An 11,492-nucleotide genomic window follows, 5' to 3' on the forward strand; every position below is an offset into this window, starting at 1 on the left:
CAAACAAAAAGTGTCATTTTTGTAGCATATGGATGCTTTTTTCTTGTGCTATCATTCCCAATTTAAATAAATTGGATAAATATAAAAAGTGTCTTTCGGATGAGCGCTTATCATCTCTACATGACCATCCAGTAATTCGCTAGCGAACGTGACAAAAAAAATGGAGACAGGAAAGGTGATTCCAAGTTGTAATATGCTTTCGTTGCTTTTTAACCGCAAGTTAAGGGTTTTTGACCATAGTGGGTTCTTTATCTTTTTTTCTTCCTCCAGGACGAAAATTTGTTTTTTCGTCTTTTCCTTACTTAATGCTCAATAAGCTGAACTGATGCCGTTAGGTTAAATGGCGGCGCACTGCCGCGCTGATGGAACCGACACACCGCGTAAAATTTTGCCCATGCTGGCGCGTCTTTCTTCGGCGAAAAACCGCCAATAAATCTGCGTTGTGTCGGGGTTTTTGCCTAGGGTACCTATACAGTTGCCCCTTCTACGTATAGTTAATGAATGTCTAGTGACCAGTCATGATAATTATTGAATAAGTCTAGAATTGGGGCTGTTGAGAAGGAAAACAATTCTTGCTCCATAGTATGAAAAATAATTATAGTTAGCACATTGTGACGGCAGATGCACTGCACTTTAACTCCCCCTCCCAATAGTAGTAAAAACCTTTCAAATCCAGGGCGAACACCAAATATGGAAGACAATTGGAGTAGAGCCAGAACAGCACCTCCATAATCCGAACCTAGTTCTAAAAATATCCTATGACAATAACGGGAGTCCAAATAAGGACTCACTATGAATATTTTCTATCAAAGTGTTTGGGATGCGATATGACAGAAATACTACTTTTAATAATGTTTCCTTTAGATTCAAGTGTATAAGTAAAGTGTACATCTGTAATAATGTATCAGTTCTATTTTAATTATTGAACAATAACCAGTTAACGCTATGAAGAATCATGATGTTGATAACCAATTATACAATGTAAGTTTATTTTTATAAATAATTGAATAATCAATTAAGATATAAGTAAAGCATAGCATATATGAAGTACATAACGTAGCCTAAGTAACTTTTTCCCTCTTACCCCCCCCCCCCCCCCCCAAAAAAAGAAAAAAAACAACGTAACCTAGGTGCCTTTTTCTTTGATCATATTAATTTGCTGGGCCTAGGGTAGCCTAGCTAACAATGAAAATGGTGTTTGATGCAAATTTTAACTCCAAATATGGTAAAATTCTATAAGGAGTTTCTAGTTTTCTTGAAAAATAGCTGATGTTGGCCTAAAAGAAACTCTGGAAAGAATCAAGGATCCCTTGTTTCTAGAGCTTATAATATTTTGAAGGCTATATGATGGGTCTGTAGCCTACCTAGCTATCTAAATTTGACAATTTATTCCCCCTTAATTCTGGGTTTTAGCCTTCTCTGTTTTTCATTGGCCCTGGTTTTTAGACACACAATTTCTATAATATCTGCAGGATTTTATGCTATATTATGGCTTTTTGGTGCCATTCTGTTCTATAGGCTTTTCTGAAGAAAACACGATGCATATGCATTATATATAACACACGAAAGAAGTCAAGTTTGGTTATTTCTAATTAAATAAAATAGGATGAAAATATAATAGTTTAGAAACAAATTTGGGCTATATATTTGCACAGTAGGGGGAGTGGGGGATAAACATAGCATATATTAAATACATAACCTAACCTAAATACCTTTTCCACTCTTAACCCCCCCCCCCCCAAAAAAAAAAGTAACCTCGTTACCTTTTCCCCTCTTAAACCCCCCCCCCCCCACACACACACACACACACACAAAAAACAAAGTATTTAATATATAGGCTAGTGCGTTCTGGACGACCTGCTTTTTGGGGATCTTACAGTGAACTGTTTTTTTTTTTTTTTTATAATTAAATAGTTTGTATATATTTAGTTATTACCTTTATTCTAAACTATTATCCTTAACTACATCATTTATACTTTCGTTTCTAAAAATTATTGCCGTTCCATTCAAAGTTGTTTGATTTTCTCGCTAGCCTCATATTAGAGGGTCATTAGGCCATAAAATAAGGGTGACATTTAAACTGTCACACACACACACTGTGAAATTCAGATTCCATCCAAATTATATTTTGAGCTAAAATTAAATGTCTTTACGTAAACAGTTTGAGCAACTACATTGCATATTCCTACATTTTATAGTAAAACTGAAAAATATTATTTTATTTAAGTATAAAAACAAAAGTGAAAACTATGGTTCTCTAGCATCGATATAGAAGGAGGGGGGTGTGATAGGGGGCGAGTTTGGTTTTTTCACTACAGTTTGTACAGTTTTTCTCTACATGAAAAACTAAAATTTAATTTCTTTTTAAGGAAAATTTTGATCAATGTCCCCCTCCCCAAAAGGGGGCGAGGATTATGCCTAGCACCCAAGAACTAGCCCCCTTACAGGGGCAGGATGTTAACCGCTGAAGACCATCAGTCATTGTCTATGCCGGCCCTTCTACGCCCTCCATAAAAGGCGAGAATGCCCTCGTCTACAATGTAAAGCCCTCTGTCCCCTCTATGCAAGAAATTGAAGTCGCCTGGGCTTCAAGACCTGCGCCTCATGACAGTGAAGTTGCTAGCACTTTTATGCCCAACATGCAATGCCACAATGTGCCCCCTTTGGCCCTTCGCATACAAGCTGCTGCTGATCTTTATGTAAGTTTAAATTTATTGATATTTCTCGAAAAAGGTTAGTGCTGCACCAAAGCGCTGCTATTACTATGAACAGCGCTTTAGTAAATAGAGCTGCTGCTATGTTTTTTTTATTTAATAATTTATGAAAATGATTAATATTGAAATTTAAAAGATGATTTACGTTTGTTCTTTTAAACGTAGAATTTTTCGTTCAGAGCTGCTTTTAGCATGAACAGCACTTTAGTAAATAGTGCTGCTGCTATATTTTTCTTTCCCATAGATCATTTAGCATAGAAAACTAAGATGATATATTGAATATTCTATTGTACTATCATGGGCGCCCCTAAGCTGAATTCCAGGGGGGGCAAACCTGGTCTAAGTGGCACTTTTAATGCTATATAATAGAAATCTCGGAACAAAAATATAAAAATAAGGCAGCATCATACAGCCAGGGGGGCGGTCGCCCCCCCCCTTATGGGCACCCATGTGTACTATTTAGAAAATAATTCATCGGTGACATATCCATCGTAATATTTGAAAAGTTCAGACATATATAGTTCATAATTTATCCGAAAGCGCCGCAATTTTTTTATTTTTTATTATGTTTTACAATGTAAAAAAGAAACATTTTTTTTCGAACAGCGCAAAAAGTGCTGCTTTTAGTATGGACGGTACTTTAGTAAAAGAGCTGCTATATTTTTGAATATTGCAAATTTACGAGTGTTAAAATTTAATTTAAAGATGATTTACGTTTGGGAAGGGGAAAAGATAGTACTTTGATGTGGGGTTGTGGGGAAAGTATGTTACATGGTTTTCCAAAATAGCAGATTGGTGGATATCAAGAGGAAACTTTGATGAAATCAGAACATACACTATACACATTAAAGTTGTTAATATTTACGTGCAGGAGCATTACATAATGATATATCAAATTGAAACTTTCAGGGATATAGAACTTTTTGTTTTTTAGTATAAAAAATGTTTTTTAAATAATATGAAAAAATATAATTCGATAATAATCCATCTTTTGACTCTTATAAAAACAGGATCAATTACACACACTGAAAATAAATTCTTTTATCATTGTAGGTTAATATGGATGACTTATCGTCACTATCTCCTCTAGTACCAAGTCAAGGATTCGTAGTGACCTCGTTGAGGGCACATCTATAATCACACCGCCGACAGATTTTTGTGATAATCAACTCATTGAATCGCCATCTGTTGACAATGAACTTGAATGGTACAGTAAATTTTTAAAGAAGTGTTTTGGTTGTAGTGAAAATTTTGATGATTTGGCTTCTAACAGTATCGAAGATAATGATGATGATGATGACCCCGAATGGACCGATAACTTTTTAAAACAATATTTTAGTGACACTAATGGTACCAATTCGTTTAATATAGCACCTAGTGAATTTGAACAATGCAAAGAAGTTAGTTTTACCCAACCAGATGCATTTGTAGATCAAGGTGTGTCAGAGGACGATTTTAGTTGGATAGATCAGATAAGTCCTAACAGCTGTAGAATTTTAGATAATTTTACCAGAGAGTTAAATAAGAACCCTCCCCCCACTGATTTAATGGACATGATCCCAATTCAGCCGAGTATAAGTGAAGGAGAAAATAGATTTCCTCGACTGATTCTCACAGCCCGAACACACTCGAGGCTATGTTGAGCGAACTGGGGTATTTCAATCCGCGCATCATCCCTCATGTTGATGTTGAATAGCGTGGGGGACGTGATGGGGATATGCAAATCTCTCCAACACTGCCAGAATTTTATTTAACAAACTCTGTCCTGCATACAATAGATATTTATACAGCGATATTTGGGGATCCATTTAATTTGCTAATGGTGGGTGATATTATAACAGATCCAATAAATATTGTCCATACATACCCGGGCAAGATTCGAGCTCTTCTTGAACAACAAATTTTTTGGAGGTCAGGGAGGTCGGGACAGCATAAAAGCCTCAATAGCACTCAAAATATTTTATTTAAATGAAAATGCCGGTGAAGTTTATTATCATTTTCTGCACACTGAAATGTTAGCGCTTCATTCCCATTTGGAAAATATTGACGGTGTTTTTATGGAATGGGTAAATAGCGTTGTCACAAAAGTGGATAATTATAATGAGAAGGGTAGTGGCTCAGTGGTTTTATTTATTGAAAATTTAAGTGTAAATATATCTAAATTTAAAAAAGATTTTATTTTAAAAGGAGGTGGGGAGAGGGCTATAGTTTTAAAATATAATCCAGATTTTGAAGGATGTAAGGGTGGGCAACGACTCTGTTTCGAAACCGGGCAGCAGTGTTTCATATATGCATTTCTTATAGCGGCTTTCCGACCTCTGAAAGATAATGCTACTAAGAGAAAGTTGGACGATTGGGCAGCTAATGGGATGGAGGGATCTTATTTCTCCAGAGTAGATTTCAGTTGTTAATAGACAGTGTATAGAAATTCACAAAAATACCAGATATTTCGGTCACATATACAATGACCGTCATCAGTAGTAAAACTAAGCAAAAAAATTTAAAACAAAAGTTAATATACGAAATCAAATAAAACTATATATTGTTTAATTCTCTAATTCTTTTCAAAGCAAAGGCGGAAGCTAGCCTCTTTGACCTTCTTGGAATCGGTTCATTAGCGTTCAATGGTATAACATTTGGACAGAGGTCAACACCATTGGGTGAATTGAACTTTACTCTGTCAGATTTTAATAAATTATCATAGATAGAGTTCAGCCCAAATTCACCTGTATCTCGATTCAAAGCAATACTCCTAAATAAGGTTTTTCTTTATTTCAAGAGTTTCACGAAAATTTTGCTTTAAACCCCGATCCCTAGAAATCAAAGAGACATTCTCCAAAAAAATAAAATGGTCTGAAAAATTGAAAATATGTTCTGAAAGCCCTTTCCGTATATAAACTTTTGTTTTATATTGTTTTTGCTTAGTTTTACTACTGATGACGGTCACTGTATATGTGACCGAAATATCTGGCATTTTTGTGAATTTCTATACACTGTCTATTAAAAAGGATTTCATCCCTAGTTGAACTTTTATTTTACAAGTTGTTTAAAAAGAAAATATCCTGTAACAATCAGAGGAATTAATATTTTTGAACATGATAACGAACATTTAAAGATTCGTGTTACAGTGCTACAATATGAAACAGAATTTGAGGAGGAGGCGCAGTAATAAAAAGGGGGTAATATTTCAAAATATTTATTAATATTTTAAAGGCAGTAAGCGCTCCGTCGATTGAATCAGTGAAGCACTGTGTCTGGCTTTTGTACAAACCGCCTGCAGGACCTGATTCAATTGGACATTTTAATACAATTACAGATATTAGTAGGGTTCTGGGGGAGGGAAAGAAATTTGAAGTACGCTACTATTGCCAAACGTGTTTATCCCCCCCATCCCCGGGGAAATGGCTCTGAGTCACGGAACTTGTTTATTGTTACTTCGTTTACTTTGATACCTTGTCTACTTAAGGATGACCTTTGGGAAAGTGGGATGTGGGCTAATTGCTCATTGATCACTTTTGACTCTTAAAAAATAGAACTAAAAGTTTCAATTTCTGATCAAATGAGCCCCCTCCGAAGTTAATACGACCACCCCTTCCACAAAAACTTATATTCTAATAATGGGCAATTTACATAAGTTACAATACTTTTCTTGGGGGCTATGGAGGGTTTCTCGACCCCTAATCCATAGTAATTTTAATTTTGGATTATTTTGAACAAATTGGCTATTTGAAAATTTTGATAAGATGCATTTGGGGGAAAAGGGCACAAGGGGGAGAGGGGCTTGTTACTTTTTGATCATTTTCGATTCTTAAAAAAGGGCACAATAAATTTCCCATCGAATGAACTTCCTTCAAAGTTTATGCGACCACGCCTTCCATAGAAGCTTAATATGTTAAGAATGGGCTGCTAGTGTAACTTACAACCCTTTCCCCCAGGGCTGGGGGTGGTGGGAGGGTTTAAACCAGGAGCCATAGCTATTTGACATTTGTACGATTTTTAACAAAATGGCTAACTCAAAATTATGTGCTTCAGCTATATTATGCTCCGAGTGGGTACCGTAGCAAAAGACTAGATATCTAGCTTGGTTTTTCTGGTTTTAATAACCATTGATGGACATAAGGGGTATCCCTGAAACGAAGCTAGGATAAGATCGAACAGTTTGTGCTTTGACATTTTACGACCGGCAGTCATGGGGGGGGGGGCACTTCAGGTAGTAAAGTTCAACAATATAATCTTCCAATTTGCTAATACAAAGTACTCACGTTTGAAATATGCACTTGATTTTTCACGCAAGCTCATTAAATTTCAGCAAGGACTATATCCGACTCAATTGAAAACTTGTTTAGCTCTTCACTCTGAGTTCACTGTCAGAACCCACATGACACTGTCATATCAATAATGTGATATTTTTCCATTCCAAGTCAAATCGCAGAAAACTGGAACTCATTATTGGCAACCAAACCGGAACCCAGTGACACCATTTGCAACCAAGTTGTTTTCCTCCATATATTTTATTGGATACGATTTGATTTCACAAATTTATTGCATAGGAAAACCTACACCACTCAGCCATGCGAAAAAGAAGAAAAGCTTCCAGGATATCGCCGGACTATTCCTGGATTAAGCTTCTAAAAAAGACAATATTAGAAAAGCTGAAAGGACTGAAGGCCATCCTTATTTTGTTTAAGACTGTGGAAATGAAACAGGTCATGACCAGGTCTGCAACAGGAAATTACTCAAAAATTTAGAAGTTCTTGGAAGTATGTGGAGGCAAAAACACTCCCACCAACAAGCCATGTGTAAGATCATTGGCTTCAAGTATACTTTCAAGCATAAACATGAGAAAATACGAGTGACGGTTGGATCTTTGTGAGTTTGGCTTTATTGTATTGTCCTTGTGAGTTTGGCTGTATTGTGCTGCAAGAAATATTTCGATCTGTGTATTGAGATAGATCACCCGCACCGCCTTCTCTTTTCTCACTATAATTGCAAAGGCAATTATTCGACACTGCGACGTTTTTGCAAAAAGCATGGCTTTTAATGTGCCAGGACTTGTGGCAATTCTAAACGAACCAGAAGACCAAATTTTTGAAAAGCTTTAGCACTACCCAATGAATCTCTGTTATTACGATTTTTATCTGCTTAATGTAGTTGCTCTCCCTGTACGGTATATCTGAGTGCATTGATTTCTTATTTTGAATCTAATGTTTCGTCTCAGCTAAAGGGCTCGGCACACGTAGCTGAGTTCGGGAACCGATTTCAGCACCAGTGGACAAACGATAACGGTAAGAAAAATTTATTGCGCGAGATTTTCAAAACAAAGAATCACGGACACAAATAGTCAACTGGAGTTGCATGATTGATCTCAGCTCAGTAGCAAGGTCTTTCACCACAGACATCTCTGGCTGACTATTTATTTGTATCCCATTTCTTTTGTGATGATCATTATGAAACTCGGCGCCGATTTCCTTTAAAATCGACGCTGATTTGGAAATCAGTTCCCGAAATCAGCTTCGTGTGCCCAGCCCTTAAGGAAAGCTTTTTGACAGAATATTTTTGTTGTTGCCTAATACATTTTTCAAATTCCCCTCCTCTTCCTTACGCACATTCACGAAATTAAAGGTTCCAAGCAAACTGGATCCAGTTATGGCTTTTACCATAGACTTGAGATGGCAGAGGTTTTGCCACCCACCAAGTTTAACAGACGCCTGTGTGCCCTATCTCTTCCTCAGAGCTTCGGGTGTCAAATAATTCTCTTGACCTCAAATATTCAGTTTCATATTTATCAGTACGTAGAAATTACATATATGATCAGATTTTCTGATATTTGCTCAATCAACATTTTTTTGCCTCAAATTTGTGGAAGAGCCAGAGCGGTGGACTATTATTCGGAATCAGCTCATATTTTTTGGTCGGTAAGTAAAACCCATTTGTACAGCAATGTGTTAGAGGGTGACTTTTCCATACATTTCCTCTCCCTCAACCTCATTCTTCCGAGAACTTTGAGTCCCAAACAATATTCTTGATTTTAAATATTAAATTTCATGTTTATGAGCAAAAAAGCTTAGGAATGACAGACCTGATCAAATTTCTGGTATTTACTCAGCATTTTTTTTGCTTCAACCTCAAAAATTCAAATTTGTGAAAGAGCTGGAGACAAGACTATTCGGAACCAGAACACACGTTTTAGTTGTTTAGTCGAAGAATCATTTTTATAGCAATTTGTTTGAGGTTGATCCCTTTTTTCAGCATTCAGCAACGCGGCTTAATAGTGACTGAAACTCCAAAAACGGAATTTTGATACCAATAGATAAATCAGAAGAATAGGCTGATTCCAAATATATAAGTTTAGTAAGATAAGATTTATTGCTGAAAAACGGCAATCACAAGCCCAAAAGGGCCGAATTAGCACTTTAGTGTAAAATAAAGCGGAAAAAGAAGAACAAATACAAACAATCAAAAAACAACAGAAAATTATAAAAGGGTCAGTGTGAAATGCATAGAAATTTTGAAAACAAAATAAACTCATAAAATTAGCAGGCCAATGTCAAGTCAGCGAAAATGCCAAAAAAACGAAAACTCGTAAAATTAACAAGGGGATAAAGTAAAACAAAAACAGAAGTTAGTTGGTGACTAACAAACATAAATATAAAACCTCCAAATTTGCATAATGGGCATTAAAATTAATAAATATGAGGTAAAGAGTGAGTGAGGGGGGGGGGAGGCAGCGGATATTCAATGGTTGAAAATGTCAACTATGTAAGGGATAAAAGTACTTCTATATCTTTCAATGCAAACTCTTATTGGGGCAAGAAGGGGGATTTTAGTTGACACAGATCGCGGGAGGCAGGGTCGAAGGGGTGAATATTGACCAGGGAAAAAGGGAGTTGTTCGAGGATTATGAAGGGCATTGTTAGCAAAAACGCAAGGTAATTTTTGCTCTCCTTTCCTTAAGGGTGACAAGAATAGCTCTCCTAAGAAGGGAAATATAAGGTACTTTACCCTCATTGAAGATAAATATGAGGCACCTTTTATGGACTGCCTCTATTCTGTCCGACAATTCAATGGAAATGCCAGGATGCCAAACAGGACAGGCGTACAAATGACAAGAAAATCCTCAAACAGTGTAATTTATGGCATTTAATTTTTTTAAGATGTTTAAGGAGTGAAAATACGGCATTTGCACGTTTTAAGATGTCATTAATATAACAATCCCTTTTTAAGTCACTTGAGATGGTAACGGCCAGTAATTTAATAGTGGTAACAGACATTTCAGGAGGGATTAGACAGGAGAAAGAAGGAGGAGTTTTAAGGAAATTAATAGTAAGAACAGTTGACTTTAAAGGGTTGACTTTCATATCATCAGTAAGAGCTTCGACTGATATCGATTCCAAGATGTCCATTGGGTTGCTTTTTAAATTTTTGGAACCTATCTCTAAGACAGTTAGATCATCAACGAATTTCCATCTATCCGGAAAATAAACACCAAGGTTGTTTATCATTGTAGGAAATAAAATTGAACCTAAGAGGGTTCCTTGGGGCACACCATTATAAATTGGGAGGGGATCAGAATATACATTCAGGTATTTCACGACTTGCGTTCTGTTAGAGAGGAAAGACGCAATTATTCTAATTAAATAAGGGTCAATTTGAAAGCCATTAGATAGCTTTTCTAATAGTACATTGTGGCTGATTAAATCAAAAGCTTTTTGCAAGTCAACAGCGATAACATTGAGCCAGGTATTGGGTTTTTCGAGTGTGTTACATATTGTGTCCAAAAGGTGAACAAGATAGTGGGTAGTAGATGTAGACCGTAGGTTTCCGAATGTATTTGGTCAACATTTGGGATTATCTTTACTTTCAACCACTCAGCTAAAAAGCTTTCATATAACTTCGAAAAAACTAGAGTAAGAGTAATGGGACGGACACCCTCGAAATCTTGACTGTTACCTTTCTTTTTTATGGGAGTAATAAAATCCAATTTCCAACAATTTGGAAATATACCGGTATAGGTAATTTCATTAAAAATTAAGGACAAAGGCTCTGAGAGATTGTCGTCAAAGACTTTAATTAGTACAATCGGGATGTCTAATGGACATGTACTACACTTTTTAATGTTCTTAACTTTTGCCTCTACATCCGAGGGCGAAATAACGGGAAAATTGAGAGAGCACAAATCATAAGGAGTGTCAAAAGAAAGGGGAGGGAGTTTTTGAACTATGGAAGAAAGAAACCTGTTCAGATCATTGGCCGTAACTGAAGGGTCTTCTTGGAAATGGAAATACATATTATTATGTGTATCAAAGTGCCCATCAAAGGCTCGGAGCCTGAGAGTATTTGCCTAAATTTGAAAAAAGGGAGGAAACACCTCCTAAAAATCAAATGATCTTATTGAAATAACACCATCAGATTCTGCGTACCAAGAGAACCCCACACTAAAAGTTTCAAGCTCCTCTGCAAAAAATGTGGAATTTTGCCAGAAGAAAAATGACGGATGTTTTGTTTATTTGTTCCTATTAAGTAAAATATCCTCAAAAACAGTCTATGGCATTGACGGTAAACCCGAGTGCTGATGAGATGCACTTTTCAAATAGTGTCATAGACACACACCTCTAGATGAGCTACCCAAAATTGGACCAATAAAAGAAATCCTGGTCATTCGCCCCAAGAAACTTTAACACCTTGACACCAGGAAGTGATTATCCCTTACAAATTCCTGTTGAGTTGGTAGCTAATTGCTCTGAAACAGGTGTCCTACGTTGGCTACCTGTTTCAATT

Source organism: Artemia sp. Qi Xiang Cuo, chromosome 3 (genome assembly GCF_049724085.1).
Source record: "Artemia sp. Qi Xiang Cuo chromosome 3, ASM4972408v1, whole genome shotgun sequence".
NCBI classification, from domain to species: Eukaryota; Metazoa; Arthropoda; class Branchiopoda; order Anostraca; family Artemiidae; genus Artemia; species Artemia sp. Qi Xiang Cuo.